This window comes from Pinus tabuliformis, chromosome Q, assembly GCF_031772625.1.
Source record: "Pinus tabuliformis cultivar Carrire ecotype Pingquan chromosome Q, CPIR1, whole genome shotgun sequence".
Lineage (NCBI taxonomy): Eukaryota > Viridiplantae > Streptophyta > Pinopsida > Pinales > Pinaceae > Pinus > Pinus tabuliformis.
Window position 1 is genome coordinate 1,108,677,944 of NC_142296.1, and position 16,595 is coordinate 1,108,694,538.

At 34.6% G+C, this 16,595-nt stretch overlaps 1 long non-coding RNA gene across 1 annotated transcript in view; it reads right to left on the reverse strand.

Moving 5' to 3' along the window:
- The window catches only part of LOC149223389 (uncharacterized), a 47,689-nt gene extending 31,937 nt beyond the window's left edge, over positions 1-15,752 (reverse strand). The window contains exon 1 of the long non-coding RNA XR_016248961.1: positions 15,539-15,752. This is a non-coding gene — a long non-coding RNA (uncharacterized LOC149223389). The remainder of the gene's footprint in view (positions 1-15,538) is intronic.
- Positions 15,753-16,595: the final 843 nt, after the last annotated feature.

The window sequence follows — 16,595 nt, forward strand, 5'->3', positions numbered from 1 at the left end:
CCTCATAATGTGCTATCATTTCCTCCATGAAAATTGACCACATAACAAGTGGTTTATGAGAAAAAACCCCTTTATACCATAAAAAACAATCCGGTTCTAAATATGAAGATGCAATATGTACCTTCTATAATAGTTTCACCTCATGTAGATCAAAATATTGCTCCATCTGTAGTATCCAATTCATCGGATCCTTGCCATAAAACTTCCTCATATCACATTTTCTTGAATTTAGGAGCTCGATCTTGAAACGACTATAAATCTGTAATTTCGGCTCTTCCAGTTTTGAAATTTCGACCTACAGTAGCCCTCTATTTCCTCTTTCCAATGCCACCAGTATGATCAAAATTGCATTCTCCAAGAAAGAGTTATTCACAATCTCCCAAGATTACGTGATTATAGACCTTTTCAGAAGAGCGAACTTGTATGAAGTGCCACATGTCACTGTTTTGACCTTTGAATATGAAAAATATACAGAAGAAACTACAGCCCGTCCTATTTTATAACTTCTTATGAAATTTCAATCTGATTCTCAGAGAGACAGTTATGAAAATTTTCCGAAGGTGACATGTTTGGAATGTAATTCAGGGGTTTGCAAAAACCCTAGCTTCCTTAGACTATATCTCTGAAACTGTAGCGAGACAGGATTAGAAATTCGGAGCCAAGGTTTAGGCCGATTTCTTCTCAAATAGGTTTTTGTTTTAGCTTCTGAAACATCATAGCGAAAATCCTACGATGACTAGTTTTAGTTGAAATTATGGAGCTTGCAAAAACACTAACTTCCTCGAACCATATCTCCGAAAATATAGGGATACAAGCTTTGGAATTTGCACCTGAGGTTTAGTGCGAGTTCGTCTCAAATGTTTGTTTTTCGCTTCTAAAACATCGCAGAAAAAAGTTAAAGCGAAAATTCCACGATGACATATTTGGAGCAATGAAACCCTAGAATCCAAAGCTTTAATACCAAATTTTATGAAACCAGCTCAGAAAAATATAGAAAAGAAAGATAAAAGCCTTAGAATTCAACCTCTTAGAGGGGCCAACCTCCTTTACATTACACAAATGAACAATTCTTGGATGATACAAATGACAAGACCTCCTTTCTATATATAGGAGTCCAAGGGGTCATAATATAATCAGAGCCAATATAACAATAACAATGTAAGGGCACAATAATAACAATAGTGGGCTTCCATGGTGAACAATAATAACAATATGGGGACTATAGGGGTACAAAAATATAATAAGGTGGTTGTAATAATAACAATAAGGGGTTACACTAGTAGTATAGGGGCCTAACACTTTGTCACAATGTGACATTGCGCCACAGATGATTTTCATATGCGACATTGGACCATGTTGACCACAGTTGATTCTCATATTGAGACAATATTTTTCACAATGTGACATTAGGCCATGGTTGACCATGATTGAAGTTATAAAACATGACCAACCATCATTGACATTATAAACCTAATGGATTAATACTAAAAACCCGAGGGATTATAAACCTAAGGGAATAATATTAAACCCTAGGAATATGAATGGTTATATTAATAAACCCAAAGGAATAATAAACCCAATGGATAAAAATTATAAGCCCAAGGTATATAAACCCTAAGATAAATTTTATAGCCCCTAAAATCAACATGGTTAACGATGGTTGACCGTGGTTGATTTCCATATTGAGACAATCCTTTTCACAATGCAACATTGGACAATTGTTGACTATGCTATTAACAATTCATAAGTTTGTCCAAATGTAGAAAAGGGCATTTGTGATATTATTATTTATATTCCTATGATGACATTGAGTTTGAAGAAATAATGATTTGACGTAAGTGTATTATGTTCATTAAAGAATATGGAGCTTTTTAATTGGTTATAGATTTGTACTTAGAGGGATAACATATGTCCACTTTTGACAATTCAAACAATTATCTTGTTAAATTTGTGTTATTGGTAAGGAAAACGTAAACACCTAAAATGGTATTATTGGTGAGAGAAATTTAAAGAATTAAATTGCTCTTCAATGTGGATTAAATTTATCAATTAATGTCTACTTTAATTCATTTTAATGGTTTGGTTTATTTTAGTTTTCGTTTTGATTTATTCTCTATATTTGACAACTTTGAGCTTTAGAGGCAGCCCCTCTCCCTTGGCTTTGAGTTTGATTTTTGTATTTCCATGTGACTCAATTTTGCCTTAATGTTGTTCTAAATTTGTCATAGTTTCTCTTTGGCCATTATGCTTGTTAGGAGTGGAATAATGCAAATAATTCCTGGTCTCTTTCTGAATATATTCCACCATATTATTGTTCTTTAGTGATATTTCTTTGAAAATTACTTTATGATTCTTCACACTATTCTTTGCATAAATATATGATATTGTTATAGGGTCTTTAATAAAAAAATGTTTTGTGAAATCATTATCATATATGTATACAATTTCAACATTGCAATATTGCTACCAGCATGAGGATATTGTGCAAATGTAGGGTGGAATCATAAAGGAGACTTACACGAACAAATAATGTGAATATGTATGAAAAGAATGTTAGGGTGTTCAGAAATAGAGACATGGGAAAATAGAGGCCTAATGAAGTCAATATAGCCCTAAAGAAGCGACATGCGAGATGGAGGATGCAATGTGAGACTTGTATCTACCTTTTCCTTGACATTTTGATGTAAGAATAACTGTGCATAATGGTTATGTGCAATAAGGATGTTACACATGTCCTTATTATGATCCTTGGGCTTATTGTTATGGTCTTTACTGTCTTTTCACGAGCTACAGGAAATATGATGGGATTTGGTTTTAAGCTTGATTTTTAGTTGTAAGGTGCAAGAAATGCTCTTTTTCATGGAAGAAGTTATCTCTAGCTTTGCTCTATTGCCTAGAATTTAAGGTCATCCATGGTTCTCTTCACTCCATCAAGCCTCTTTTTTCATTCAAATCTATATTTAGGTTTCTTCTAGCACTGGTTTCATTGTTTCTTCTCCTTGTGGTGTTATTTTATTAGTCTCATTACAATTTGGTCTATCTAATTCAACCATTATCTATCACTATGCAACAAACTACTAGGTTTTGGGATTGTTATCACATAAAAAGTGATCACCTAGTTATGAATAATTGGGTCAATCGAAATATTTCATTTAGAATGGATCTTTACACATTAAAACCCACTTTCACATCAAGAAGTACCCTACAAAACCACTTTCCCTAAGTTATTTCCATTATTTAATTTACTGACATGAAAATAATATATAGATTCATTAATTTATATTATTATCGTATTTTTATCCACTAATGTAAAAAAATTCAAAATATTTTCATTCACATTTTACATTTCCATAGGAATAATGAATAGTTCAATAGAACATTATTTATTCGTTATTCCTTAACCTTTTAAATATTTTCATAGAAATAATTTATTAAATCATTATTTATAACTTATTTTACGACTTTAGATAAAAGTAATTTAATAAATCCATTTGTTTATTAATTATATTTTATCATTTTACCCATTTTTATTAATTGACTTACTAAATGAGTATTTTTTGAGTTAATTATGTACATAAGCATTATTGGCTATTTCTTTCACCTTTTCCTCTCATCTAGATGACCATATCAAATCTAACCTAGCATTTTATTATACATGGAGATTTTTTCTCTTCTCATTCTAGATGACCATTATCAGCATCCAATTTTTTATCTTGTGACATTTGAGTGATTTCCACTACAAACTCATCAGTTTTTATTTTCTATTTCCTTTATAAGGGTTGTTGAACCAATTTTGGAGAGATAGAGACATCACAACCACAAACAAAGGATAATTAAAGGACCATCCCAAGGAGGAGCTCCCCTTTGGCCACTCTGACGACGAGCTTCTCAGTAGGTGCTATTTTATAACGAATTTTTTATCTTTGGGTGATGCACTTTGGTAATTTTTGTGTAATTTATATCTATTTTCTGTCACTCAGTTTCTGTTATTAATATTTAATGCATATCTAATAATTATACATGAATGATTACCACTTCTGGGGCCTAACCCTCATATTTGTTTATTATACTACTAGCCACAGTAGAAAGGGCATTCTTTGCTAACCCTTGTGTAGGAAGAAATCTAACATGGATCATCAAGGGAGAAGAGGCTCTCACCAGCCTTTGAGTTTAAGGGCCAAATACTCAACAAAATGTTCTACATATCTTTGTGTAATCCATCAAAATGGAAACATGAACAAGAATTTGGAATCCAAGAACAGAATTCGAGATTGAACAATAATTAATATCAAATATTAAAATTGAAAAAGAGGTAAGAGGTTGGATTTGAAATACTATAAACACTATAGCATGGAAATATAGGTATATGTAGACTAGTGACCTGCACTAGAAACTATTTAAAACTATTGCGCATAAAGTGCTAGTTGAACGCTCTAAAACCTAGAAAAGTGATAATCAAAGGAGGTGGGAGATGAAAGATCCTCCCAAATGGAAATAAAATATAACATAAGTTCATACACATGAGGGAAGGATCACTTTTATGTCAGTTCTCATGTGTAGGATGTGTTTAGGACACTCTCCATCTAGGAATCATTAGTATGTAGATATGTTCTCATATGTAGGATGTGTTAAGCACGTTGTCGAGCCAAGAATTATTATTTTGTAATTGACATGTATGACCAGACAGTTCTCATGGTGACAAAATAGGTCTCATTATCGATAAGTGGAATCCTCTAGAGAACCTATAAAGAAATTATTTGTATTTTTGTGCAATTTCTCTTTGATCACCCATTTTTCTAAACTCCTTTGTTTTGAAAGGCTTTTAGCTTCCTTATAGACATTACAATTTAGGGTGTAACGTATTTTGGGAAAAAATCCAAATTGAAATATATTGTACTTAGGAAAACAGTAGAGATGCAAAATATATAAAACTTAATATGGATTATTGCTATATAGGTAGAAAGTTAAAAATGAATTCATTTCGAAGAAAAATAATTTGGATTTTAATGGCATGAGGCATGCCAATTATTTGTGAGTATAACTTGTCAAAAAGCATATTGACAAAAAGGTTGAACCCAAGTGTCTCGATTTTCCTCACAACATTTTATTAGAGACATTACAAATACAAATGTAATCCTTTGCAACACATTGCAAGTTGAGATGTAATATACTTAGTAAAACAAAAGAGATGCAAAATAGATATAACTTAATCCATGTTGAAGAAACATTATTTGGATTTTAATTGCATCGTGTACGAATGCACGAGTAGAACTTGTCAAGGAGTGTATTAGCAAAAAGGTTGACCTCATGATAGGTCTACCTCATGTTGTAAATACGTCATACTAATAAAAATACATGTGCAAGTGATTTAGACATAATTAAATTTAAATGATTCTACCATAATGAAATTTAGGACTTTTCATCTTTGACCTTCTATGAACAAGTAATGCATCAGAGGAGGATTCACAAGTGTTCTGAATTACATTTTTGTATGGTAAAGAATTCATGACTTCATCAAGAACCAATGTGTATTTAGTACTTCCAATGGCACCAATGTGCATATAGTACTTCCAATGGTTGTAACCTGGTTGTCCCATGAATATAGAAAGAAATACAAAAGGGTTACATAGCCATCCTCCTCACTCCGCTTCAACTAAGACTAAATTTTTGAAAATATTATTAAAGGTTTTTAGGTGATCAACTACAAAATCACCATTAACATTATAGAGGAAAGTATGTTTTTTTGACGAAAAGAAAATGTCTATTAGATAGAAATCTCGCGTCTTCCTCCAAATAGTTGTTTTGTTTTTCTATTTAGAAATATTCACAATAAAACGTAGTAAGGCTTGTCGTCTTTCTCTCCAGCAGCACGCCATCTCCATCTATGAGAAGGTCCTCCAAATTGACCTTCCACAACTCAAAGATAGTGCTATTAAACTTCTTTGTTTATAATCTAAATGGCCTCACCATTTCCCTATAGTTATATCCTTTTGCACAAAATCCCACATAGACGCAAACTAAAACAACGACCTTGTCCCTAATACCTTAAATATAACATGATCATGCTCTTATAGCAAATGAAAACCGGAGAAGTGTGGAATATGATTCCTACGCTTACTAATGAAAGTATATTGTGTAGAAAATATTAAATGAATGGTTGTAAATGATAAGTGCAATAAGTGAAAGTATATTGTGTAGAAAATTTTAAATGAATGGTTGTAAATGATAAGTGCAATAAAGTGAAAGATAACAAATCATTAAACAATTATTTCTTTAGGGAAAACTCTTTCAAGAGAGAAACCCCGTAACCAAAAACATGTGGAATATGATTCCTACGATTACTAATGAAAGTATATTGTGTAGAAAATATTAAATGAATGGTTGTAAATGATAAGTGCAATAAAGTGAAAGATAACAAATCATTAAACAATGATTTCTTTAGGGAAAACTCTTTTAAGAGAGAAACCCCCTAACGAAAAACATGCTCACTGTATTATTTGACAGTTTAATGCTTATGATGTGTTATATAGTCCTAATACTTTAGAGGTTTGTGCTCAATAACAATATAAGGATTGCAAAGAAATTTCAAAAGCATAATAATAATTTAAAATTAATATACTTTTATAGGTTTGTGCTCAATAACAACATAAGGATTCCAAAGAAATTTCAAAAGCATAATAATAATTTAAAATTAATATACTATTTTCACCTGTCATAACCAATTCATAAATCATATATCGTAAGGATTCCAAAGAAATTTCAAAAGCATAATAATAATTTAAAATTAATATACTATTTTCACCTGTCATAACCAATTCATAAATCATATATCGTAAGGATTCCAAAGAAATTTCAAAAGCATAATAATAATTTAAAATTAATATACTATTTTCACCTGTCATAACCAATTCATAAATCATATATCGTTTTCCAATTATACATTTGGTAAAAATAAGCAATTAATTAACCAATTGCCTAGCATTAATTTCCTTTTAGTGAATTGTATTAATTATTTGTGACTACGTAGTAGTTATTCCCTATTACTGTTCAACATTTATCGTCCACTCCATATGAAATTGCAAGGTGTATAATATGTCTTTGTGGAATATTATTAAGTTTGATCACTAAAAATCTATTTCAATCCAGGTCATGATTTCAACTATATATGAGTTATCTTATCTATGTTTTGTTCAAAGATCACAAGCTATTATAGATTGCTTTATCGTTTCTTATTTTTACTTGATATTGAATTTTTTAGAATGAAAGTGAAGGTAGTCTATACATGAAATCCTAATAACTAAAATAATGTTTATACTACATTGTTTTGATTAAAAGCTATTTTTTTAAAGTCATGATAATGATGGAGGTAATATCCCTCCTCACAGTTATGGCCATGTGTTAAAAACACACAAAATAATAGAATTAATTTTGATAAACTTTTGTGATTGCATTATATTAACAAGATGTACATATTAATACATAATCTTTTAACCCTTGGTTTTCATGTTCCAAGAGGTCTCTTGGACTTCAATGACTAGTGGAATTCCTCGACACCATCCCAGATGGATTAAGTGTCCAACATGCCCTACCTTAATCTGATGGGGTGTATATGAGTCCAAGAAGAGAGATGAAATACAAAACTGCATGGAAACTAATGGTTGGATGTGCTCTTTGAAATGGTGGTTTAAGAAATACCACAAATCAAATGAGGCAAAAGAACTCAAATTTTCTACCAATTGTTGTTTAAGGCTCTGACCACAAGCTCTGGAACATAGATCGAAGAAGTTCTTGGAACAATTCTGAATCTAGATAGAATTTAAAGTCTTATGCAAAGTGGAAGTGCTTCCTGATAGTTGGTAGTAAAATCCAAAGTCTTCTACAGGTTGTGGCTTGAGGTAGGCTCCAAATGAAATAATATTCATGGATCATGTATCTACCATTCGCTACAACATTAAATATGGCTATGGTTAACTCTTGCTCTATGATATGGAAGTTGGCTTTGGTTTAAGTTGTGTCTAAGGCTCACTTGATATTTCTTCATAGCCAAAAAATTAAACATCAATTCCCCCCAATGTTAGATACAAGGTGAGAAGATGAATATATCTCCATTACAAGATGTTTCAATACTTAATATTGAACTCATTGATATGACCTAAATACAGTCTTGGTTATTAAAGACCATTACCAAGAAGTTATCCATCCCACGTGAATCTTTGTTCTTGATGGAGTCTCATGTATGGAACATTTTTTTGAATGATGAATATGTTTACTGCAATGCTCAAAGGGTTAAGATCAAAGTACTCATCTTTCACATGGCTAACCCGATCACAATGTTGGCATCTACACATCTGAAGCGGCTTTGGAAGAGGAGGAAGATGTGGGAAAAGTGAAGATGAATCATCGCAAAGAAACCTATGACTCTAAAACCTAATGGTTTAGAGTAACCTGGAATGTGAAAGGACACATCCTTTTCATACCCAAGGTTATTTTTCTCTTATTGCTCATAAGTTCTTTCCAGGGTCTAATGGTGGGCTTGGGAAGTGTAATCTAAACCATTTCATCTTCATGCAAATCTGCTCCTAAAATGGCATCATTATTTTAATAAGGTATTGGATATTGATAAGAGTTCGTCTAAAACTCAAAAAGTGAATTGTTCTGAAAAAGAACCAGTCCAAAATGATGACTCTTCTATTGTAGTTCATCTCATTGTGGTTGAGATTAAAGTTAGAGAAACTTAATCTTCTCTTATAAATGTTGGAGATAGATTTTAATATCAACAAGAGTGCCTTTGCTGATTTTTACTCTATCCTAAACAGTAAAGTGTAGTAACGTTTATATGAACTCTAATAATTCACCAATTCAAGACGCCTTTCAAGCAAATGAAGTGTGTTGATGATACTATTGTTGGGAATCATGGTTGTCATTAGACGAGAACTCACAGGTTTTAGTCAACAATCGCATCACTAGAGATAAGTATCCATGAGAGGTGGTTAGTCCATGTCACAAAAAACACGGGGAACTTTTGTTTATCCAATGTCCAACAATGTCCCCCCAACGTGAGGTGAGTGTGTATCTAACTTGTGACCTACACTCTAATACTACTTGTTGGGAATCATGATTGTCGTTAGACCAAATCCCATAGGTGTTAGTCAACGATTGCATCGCCAAAGATAAGGATCCATGAGAGGTGGTTAAGCCATGTCGCAAAACACACAAAGAACGTTGGTTTATCCAATTTCCAACAACTATTAGACCATTCATTCGTAAACAATCAACCATTAGTTTGTAAAATTCACTAATACATATCACTATTATAAAATAAGAAAAGAAAGCCTCTCGTAAAATCTGTTTCAAATGTCAAAGAGGGTTAATATTGAGAAGCTAAAAATGCTTTTTTTTAACCAGAATGAGTAGATTTTTAATTTAAATATTGCGTGCTCGTTCGCAAATAAAATTGGGATTTTAGATAGTGATTTCCAACCTTATACAGATAGGTGATACATCATTTGGTTTGCATAACCTCTATACAAGTGTTCTCTGCAGTGATTACAAAATTTTCCATTCACATATATCTTATCACTGTAAATTCTACAAAATTGAAGTAACAAAAATTGACATTTACATTTTGTCATTTCATAATCATGTAAGAATAGAAAAGAGTAAAAGTCTAAAAGTCTAGAGGCACTAAACTGTTCAAGTCCAGCTCAGTGGAGACAACTTTTCCATTCTTATATAGGTCCTGTTTAGTGGAGTCCTCATTGTTCTTGTTGATCTCCGCTACCGTTAGTTTCAACTGCTCAATTTGTTGACGCAGTGCTTCCACTTCATCCTCCAGCTCACGGATTCAGACCCTTTTCTCTAGTCGTCTCTCCTACATTGTGAGATTCTCTTGCTGTTGAATGTACATGTTGCACTACAAAGCCATCAAGCCTTCTATAAATTGCAAGTTCTCTTGCTCACAAGTAGTGAATGTTGGCCAAATTCTCCTTTCCACCTAATCACTTCTAGTACCTTGTCGACCCCACCTCGGCCTCTAGCTCCCCCAAGATCTTGACCATGGATTTCCTTCTACACTTTGTCCCCTCGAATCCATCTTCTGACATTCTCGAATTGCACAATTATTTATGTTCCTCGAGAAGTTCGGGATGCCCTTGACCCACAAGTCCACCTTACGAGCCAACCACACCACCCTAAGGATTTGTCTCAAGACCCCCTCACATACCAAAAGATTAGAAGCATTCTCACCAATAGAAAACTTAGAGCCAAATGAGATTAATCGGGCTTCCCAATTTAGTGGAATATCATTACCAACCCCAAAAATTGCATCCTACCCGCCAATTACAATCAGGCCCACTGCACCATGATTCTTCTCCATCTTGAGAAGGCTCACTATGACTGAAGTGCCAAAGACTACCGAATTCTAACAATATTCCTTCTGCAGGTCATTGTCCAAAATTTTCCTAAGGGTCTGATCCAAATACCTCCGACCATTGTTCCTTATATAGAAGTAACAGTGCTATGAGATGTTGCAGTTCCTATTGAGGAGGTTGATGGGGCTATGATCCCAATGATCTTCCATTAATTCCCAACCTTCTGCCTTAATTTCGTAACATTGATCCTTGTACTTCATTCTCCATTTGAGTTTCCTGCCACGAGTGTTTAGGATCGATATGTGTTCAGGAAATAAATGTTTCTCCTCATTTCCCCTTATCCTTCATAGGTAACCATGGTGAATGAAATGAAAACGTATTGAGAGATCCCTATTATTAATAGAGATGGTACCTAAGTGATGATAACATACACGTTGTAGGTGAAATACTAGGACGCACTTACCATGAGGCTCCTGAACAAGCTGGGGAACGCAAGGAGATGCTCTACAGGGCCTAAGTGGTGGGTTGAGTGATGGGAAAGGAAGGGGAACATGATGGAACAAAGGGGAGACAGGACATAAAATAAGAGGGGCACGATCGAGGAAAATAATGGGGAGAGTCACAGGGAAGGGATGAGAAGGATATATCAAGGAGAGGGGGAGAAAAGAGAGGGGGAGGGAAGGGGTAGGGGAGGGAGAGGGACAAGGGGAAGGAAGTGAATTTATAAATTAATTCCCTAATTATAATGTTTGATATCTCCTAAGCAAAGCTTAGAGCCACCTCCATTATCCAGGAATTGTAAGTCATTAACTAAATTATGGGATACTAGTCATTCTCATGACATCATTCACCATGCTACTTTATTCTATCAATTGGCAAGCAAGGTTAACTTGTTTGTTCACTTCTTGATTATTTCCTCTTAGAGTATGGAGGAAGGCCATTGAATCAAAGGATGGGATCATCCCTTTTGATCTCTTGATAATTTGGTTTAATATTATGTTTTTCGCAAATGAGGCATAGCTCATATGCTGTATTATAATCATGGAGTCTATGAGCACTTGTAGGGTTTTTATTCCTTTCTTTTAAGCCGAGGTGTGGCCCAGAAAAAATCCATACACTTCAGCTTGATTGTTTTTCTTCCATCCAATCCCCCAAGAGTATCTATATTCAATGATTACTACGGGATTACTGAGAATCCCTCCCCATCCTGCCACCCCAGGCTTACCTTTTGATGCCCCATCGAATTGAAGGGTCCATTTATGTGTGGATCTGAGCCACTCCACTAGAGCTTCTGAGGACAAACTCATAATCCACTTCACGAGGGAGGTAGAACTGTTCCTCGGAGCTTGAAAGGCTAGGGGAGACACCTAGGGAACAAGCCGGGTAGATTGAATCTTATCCAAAGATGGATCAGAATCTGGTTTGTGTAGTTCCATACAAGCTAAAACGACAATCATGGTTATTACCCTAGTCGTAGGATGACCATTTTTAAATATTTCCTTATTTCTTGCTAGCCATGTTTTCCATTAGACATATTTCAGAAGAGGGAATCATATTTCTTTGAAAATGCTTTTGGCATGAAGGGAGCCCAAATAGTATTTGGGCCAAGAGCTAAATAAGATCAAGGGGTCCAAAGGCCAAATTTTTTTGCAAAAAAGAGGCTCAAGGATCACAACACAAACTTCTTTAGTCACATGACATTGGAGAAAGAGGTGGGGGATTAACACCTCCTCGGATTCACATAACATGCATCTTGAGGGGCCAATTAATCACCTATTCCGAATAATTTCTGTTGTAAATTTTTTTATGTGAAAGTAGCAAGTAGAAAAAATTGACTTTTGGGATGGCATTCATTTTCCATATTTTCCCGCAAATAGAGTTTTTTGGAGGTATTTGGGAGTTTAATAGCATGTCTGAATACCCAACTTTTACTGTGTAACTGACATTCTTCCAACCCCACTTGTCTGCCTCTATCAGGGCTATGGGATCACATCCCCTTAATTTCTTTAAAATATTGTCTCTTTTTATGAGAAGCACCTTTTGGATATTTTCTAGCTTCCAGCCCTTCAAACCTCCTTGTTGGCTCCACTCCACAGTCTAGCTTAAATTTTCCTTCCCCCACTACACAAGAAGTTTTCGAGATTCATTAGTGATAGGTGAGAATCGAACGGCTCGAGCCCCATAATTGAATCAAAGAATATTTTTGTGGAGTTTCGATTTCCCAGAATTTTTCTTATATTTCTTGTGATAATATCCATGAAGGAGAAGATCATTCGCCATATGGGAGAGCCCATACAAGAGACCTCCCATTCCACATTATCAATTTGCTGGGATGGATATTTAACATTTATCACTTGGGACGACCATTGACTTGTCTTTGTGATCAAACTCCAGTACATTTTTTCTCCCATTGCCATGGTAGATATCTCTGGATACTTGATTCCTAGACCTCCATTCTATTTTGGAGCTCTGACTATTTTCCAATTTATTAAATGATATTTCTTTTTTCTTGTTTCCCTTCTTCCTACATGAATTTTCTTATATATTTGCCCATTTCTTGAAGCACGCTCTTAGGGGCTTGGACGAAAGTAAAGTGATACACATGGATTGTCGACATGACTAACTTAATGAGGATTTCTCTTCGAGCATAATTAAGCCAAATACCACCCTAGTTTACAATTTGCATTTTTATTTTATCTTGAAATTTTTGCCAGGCCTATGGTGTAGCACACCTTTAGATGATTAGGATCCCTAAATAATTGAAATTAGTCCACTCCTAGATTGCTTTGAACCCCATGATTTTTTCTATCTTTTTTTCCTTATGTCTTGAGATGTTCTAGTTATAGATGTGGCTTTTTTAATCATTAGTGGCTCCCTCAGAATCACTAAGAAAAATATATAAAACTCTCTTAAAATGGTGAACGATTGTGTTCGAGGCTCCTCCCATCATAATAGTATCATCTGCAAACTGCCCGTGATTTATAAGTATGATGCCTTCCTTGTAACCAATGCCAGGGAGGTTGAAGGAGACTCTTTCAAACTCCAAATTTTTACTAAGGACGCATTCAAACTCCAAATTTTTACTTTATAAGTATGATGCCTTCCTTGTAACCAATGCCAGGGAGGTTGAAGGAGACTCTTTCAAACTCCAAATTTTTACTAAGGACGCATTCAAACTCCAAATTTTTACTAAGGGCATGCGTCCTGATAATGTATAAAAAGGGAGAGAGGGGGCACCCTTTTCGGAGGCCCCACAAGGCTTTGAAGAATCCCACCTCTCTTCCATTTACCAATAGAGCAATCCAAGGGGAGGCAATAAAAATATTTATCCATTTGATGAAGGTCTCATCCAACCCCATTTTTCTCAGAACTTTTAACAGGAATCCATGCCTAACCTAGTCAAAGGCATTTTCCATGTCCAACTTTATAATCATATCTTGATCCCCCTGGGCCAGCTTGAATCTAGATGTTCCTAGATCAGGATTATACTATCCAAGATTTTCCTACTTGGAACAAATCTGCCCTAGTTTTTAGAGATCAGAGAGGGACATAAAGGCTTAAGGCAACATGAAAGAAACTTCAAGAACATTTTGTAGAAGACATTGCAAAGGGAAATAGGGTGGAATTTGGAGAACGAGGAGGGGTTCAATTCTTTAGGGATTAAGGCTATAAAAGAAGAGTTTATGCCTCGCCCCATCGCAAATATTTTGAAGGAGTATCCCACGAGTCTGCAAAGATATCTCTTGATAACATCCAAGAAAGAATGATAGAAGCTTGTTGTGAGTCCATTCGGGCCCAATGATTTATCTGGGGGAAATGAGTAAATTACTTTTCGAATTTTCTCAAATGTCGAGGGGGAGGTTAGAGAGTGATTCCACTACTCCGTCACCATTTAAGGAATGCTCTCTGGAAAGTAGTCTTCGTTCGCAAGATCCCAAGTCTTATCCTTTGTATACATATTTTTTAAATGTTCCACCACTTCTCTTTCGATTTCCTCAAACTTATTGATGGTATCCACCCCATGCGTTATCTGAGCGATATTATTTTTTGATTCCCTTAACTTGGATTCTTTGTTGAATAATTTAGTGTTTCTATCCCCTGCCTTAAGGAAATTATTTCTTGATTTTAGTCTCCATTAATCCTCTTCCTTTCTTAGGTTTATGTGGAGAGACTTAAAAGTTTCTTCTTTCTTACGGAGTTCAAATTCCTATATTGACATTGTTTCCATTCTCCCTTGGATTGAAGAAAGTTTCCCTTCCATGTCTTTGATTTTGTTCTGTATTTCAAATCGATGATCCTTTAAGCATTATTTGATGTCACCTTTCAGTCTACAAATCCTGGACACCCAGATGGTGATTAGGCTTCCATCAATCGAACCAGCCCAAGATTGGGAGACCATTTCCAAGAAATTGGGGGATTCCAATCAAAGAGGAGAGAATCGAAAAGGAATAGAACCCAAATCTAAGGGTTGAGAGATCGACAGGCTGATCGGGCAGTGGTTTGAACTTGCCCATGGAAGGATGGAGGATTTGAGGCTGTAATTTAGGGTTAGAATGTTTTCAGCAACAAGGAAACGGTCCAGTCAGGCCATTATATTGTTTAACCCCGCTCTTTTGTTAGTCCAAGTATACATAAATTTTTGAGGTTTGACGTCGAAAATGTTTAGGTTTAGAATGAGGTCTTCCATGTATTGATGTATTCTTTTTGGGCATCCTAGATGATATAGCCCCCTATTTTTTTCATGATTTCCCATTGTTGTGTTGAAATCTCCACCAAAAATGCAGTTATGCCCAAACTCTGTGTCTTTTAGCTCTATTAGTGAACTCCAGCATTCTTGTTTTTCCCGAAAATGTGTGGGAATGTATACATTTACCACTATGAAGGGATGTTGATTCTCTTTTATTTTAAAAATAGTTGCTATCTAATGAGTTGTTTTTAAGGTACTTATCCGCAGAAGGTACACAATATAGAGTAGTGACGAATTCTGATAAAGAATGAAGATAAAACCTGGAGCAGATATTTTTTTTTTGAATATTCTGAAACAAAAATAAATGATTGAGATTAAGTGAAACTTAACTAGAATATTTGCATGAACGGTTTTGACATCTAACAAATGAAAGCTGCGCTAAAATTAACATAAAAATATCTTTTGAAGAAAAGAAAGTTACCGAGAAGAACCCGGACATGATGGAAATCATTCTTCGATCTGCAGTACCTGTGGTTGATCACAAACTTTATGAATGCTAATTCAATCCAGCAAACATTCACACCACTGGAAATATTCCTACGATACTCACGAATCCAAACGACGGACAGAGAGGTGTTGCATCGAAATTTTTCAAGTATTACTAGAATCATCGATCACTATACACCACTGGAATTACTCGGAGAGAGGAACTCATTATATATAAGTTTATGAGACCAAGGGACGGACATATCACTCAGCGTCAAAATTCTTATCCCGTTATTTGTGCAAGTCAAGTGACGGGAATTGCGGTGCCAAAAGTCAACCCGAAGTAAACCATGGAGTAGATGAAACGTAAACCTCACGTACTTTTAAACAGTACTTTGTTAAGACTGGACGCCACTAATTTCAATTGAATACGTCTGCGCTTTGAATGTGAAGAATAGAGTATTTGCCCGTCATTGTACATATTTGTTTACCTGGAAATTATAACTTTATAATATCTAACCTCACCTACTTTGTTAAGACTGGACGCCACTAATTTCAATTGAATACGTATGCGCTTTGAAAGTGAAGAATAGAGTATTTGGCCGTCATTGTACTTTTTGTTTTCCTAGAAATTATCATTGGATTACAGAAAGATAATTGTCCGTCGAGTTATAACTTTATAATATCTAACTGATATATGTTTTTATAATTTATTTTAATTACATAAATTATATAAATTAAAATTTATAATATTAATATTTGTAGTTTATTTTTTATATAAAATTAATTGAAAATGAAAATTATAAAACATTTGAACTTAACAACAGCCTGAATGTCTACGTCTCCTTTTTATCTTTCAACAACCACAAAGGCCAAACTAAAAGGTGATGAATTCCATTGACCGATGACTCTTCATAATATGAAAGTAATAAAATGGAGTCCACAAGTAATAAAATGGAGTGCATAGATTTCATTTTGGTACGTTTTGAACATTAGGTAAATGGATTATGTTTATCAAGTAGCAAATTATTTTTATTTTTTCTTTATGCGAA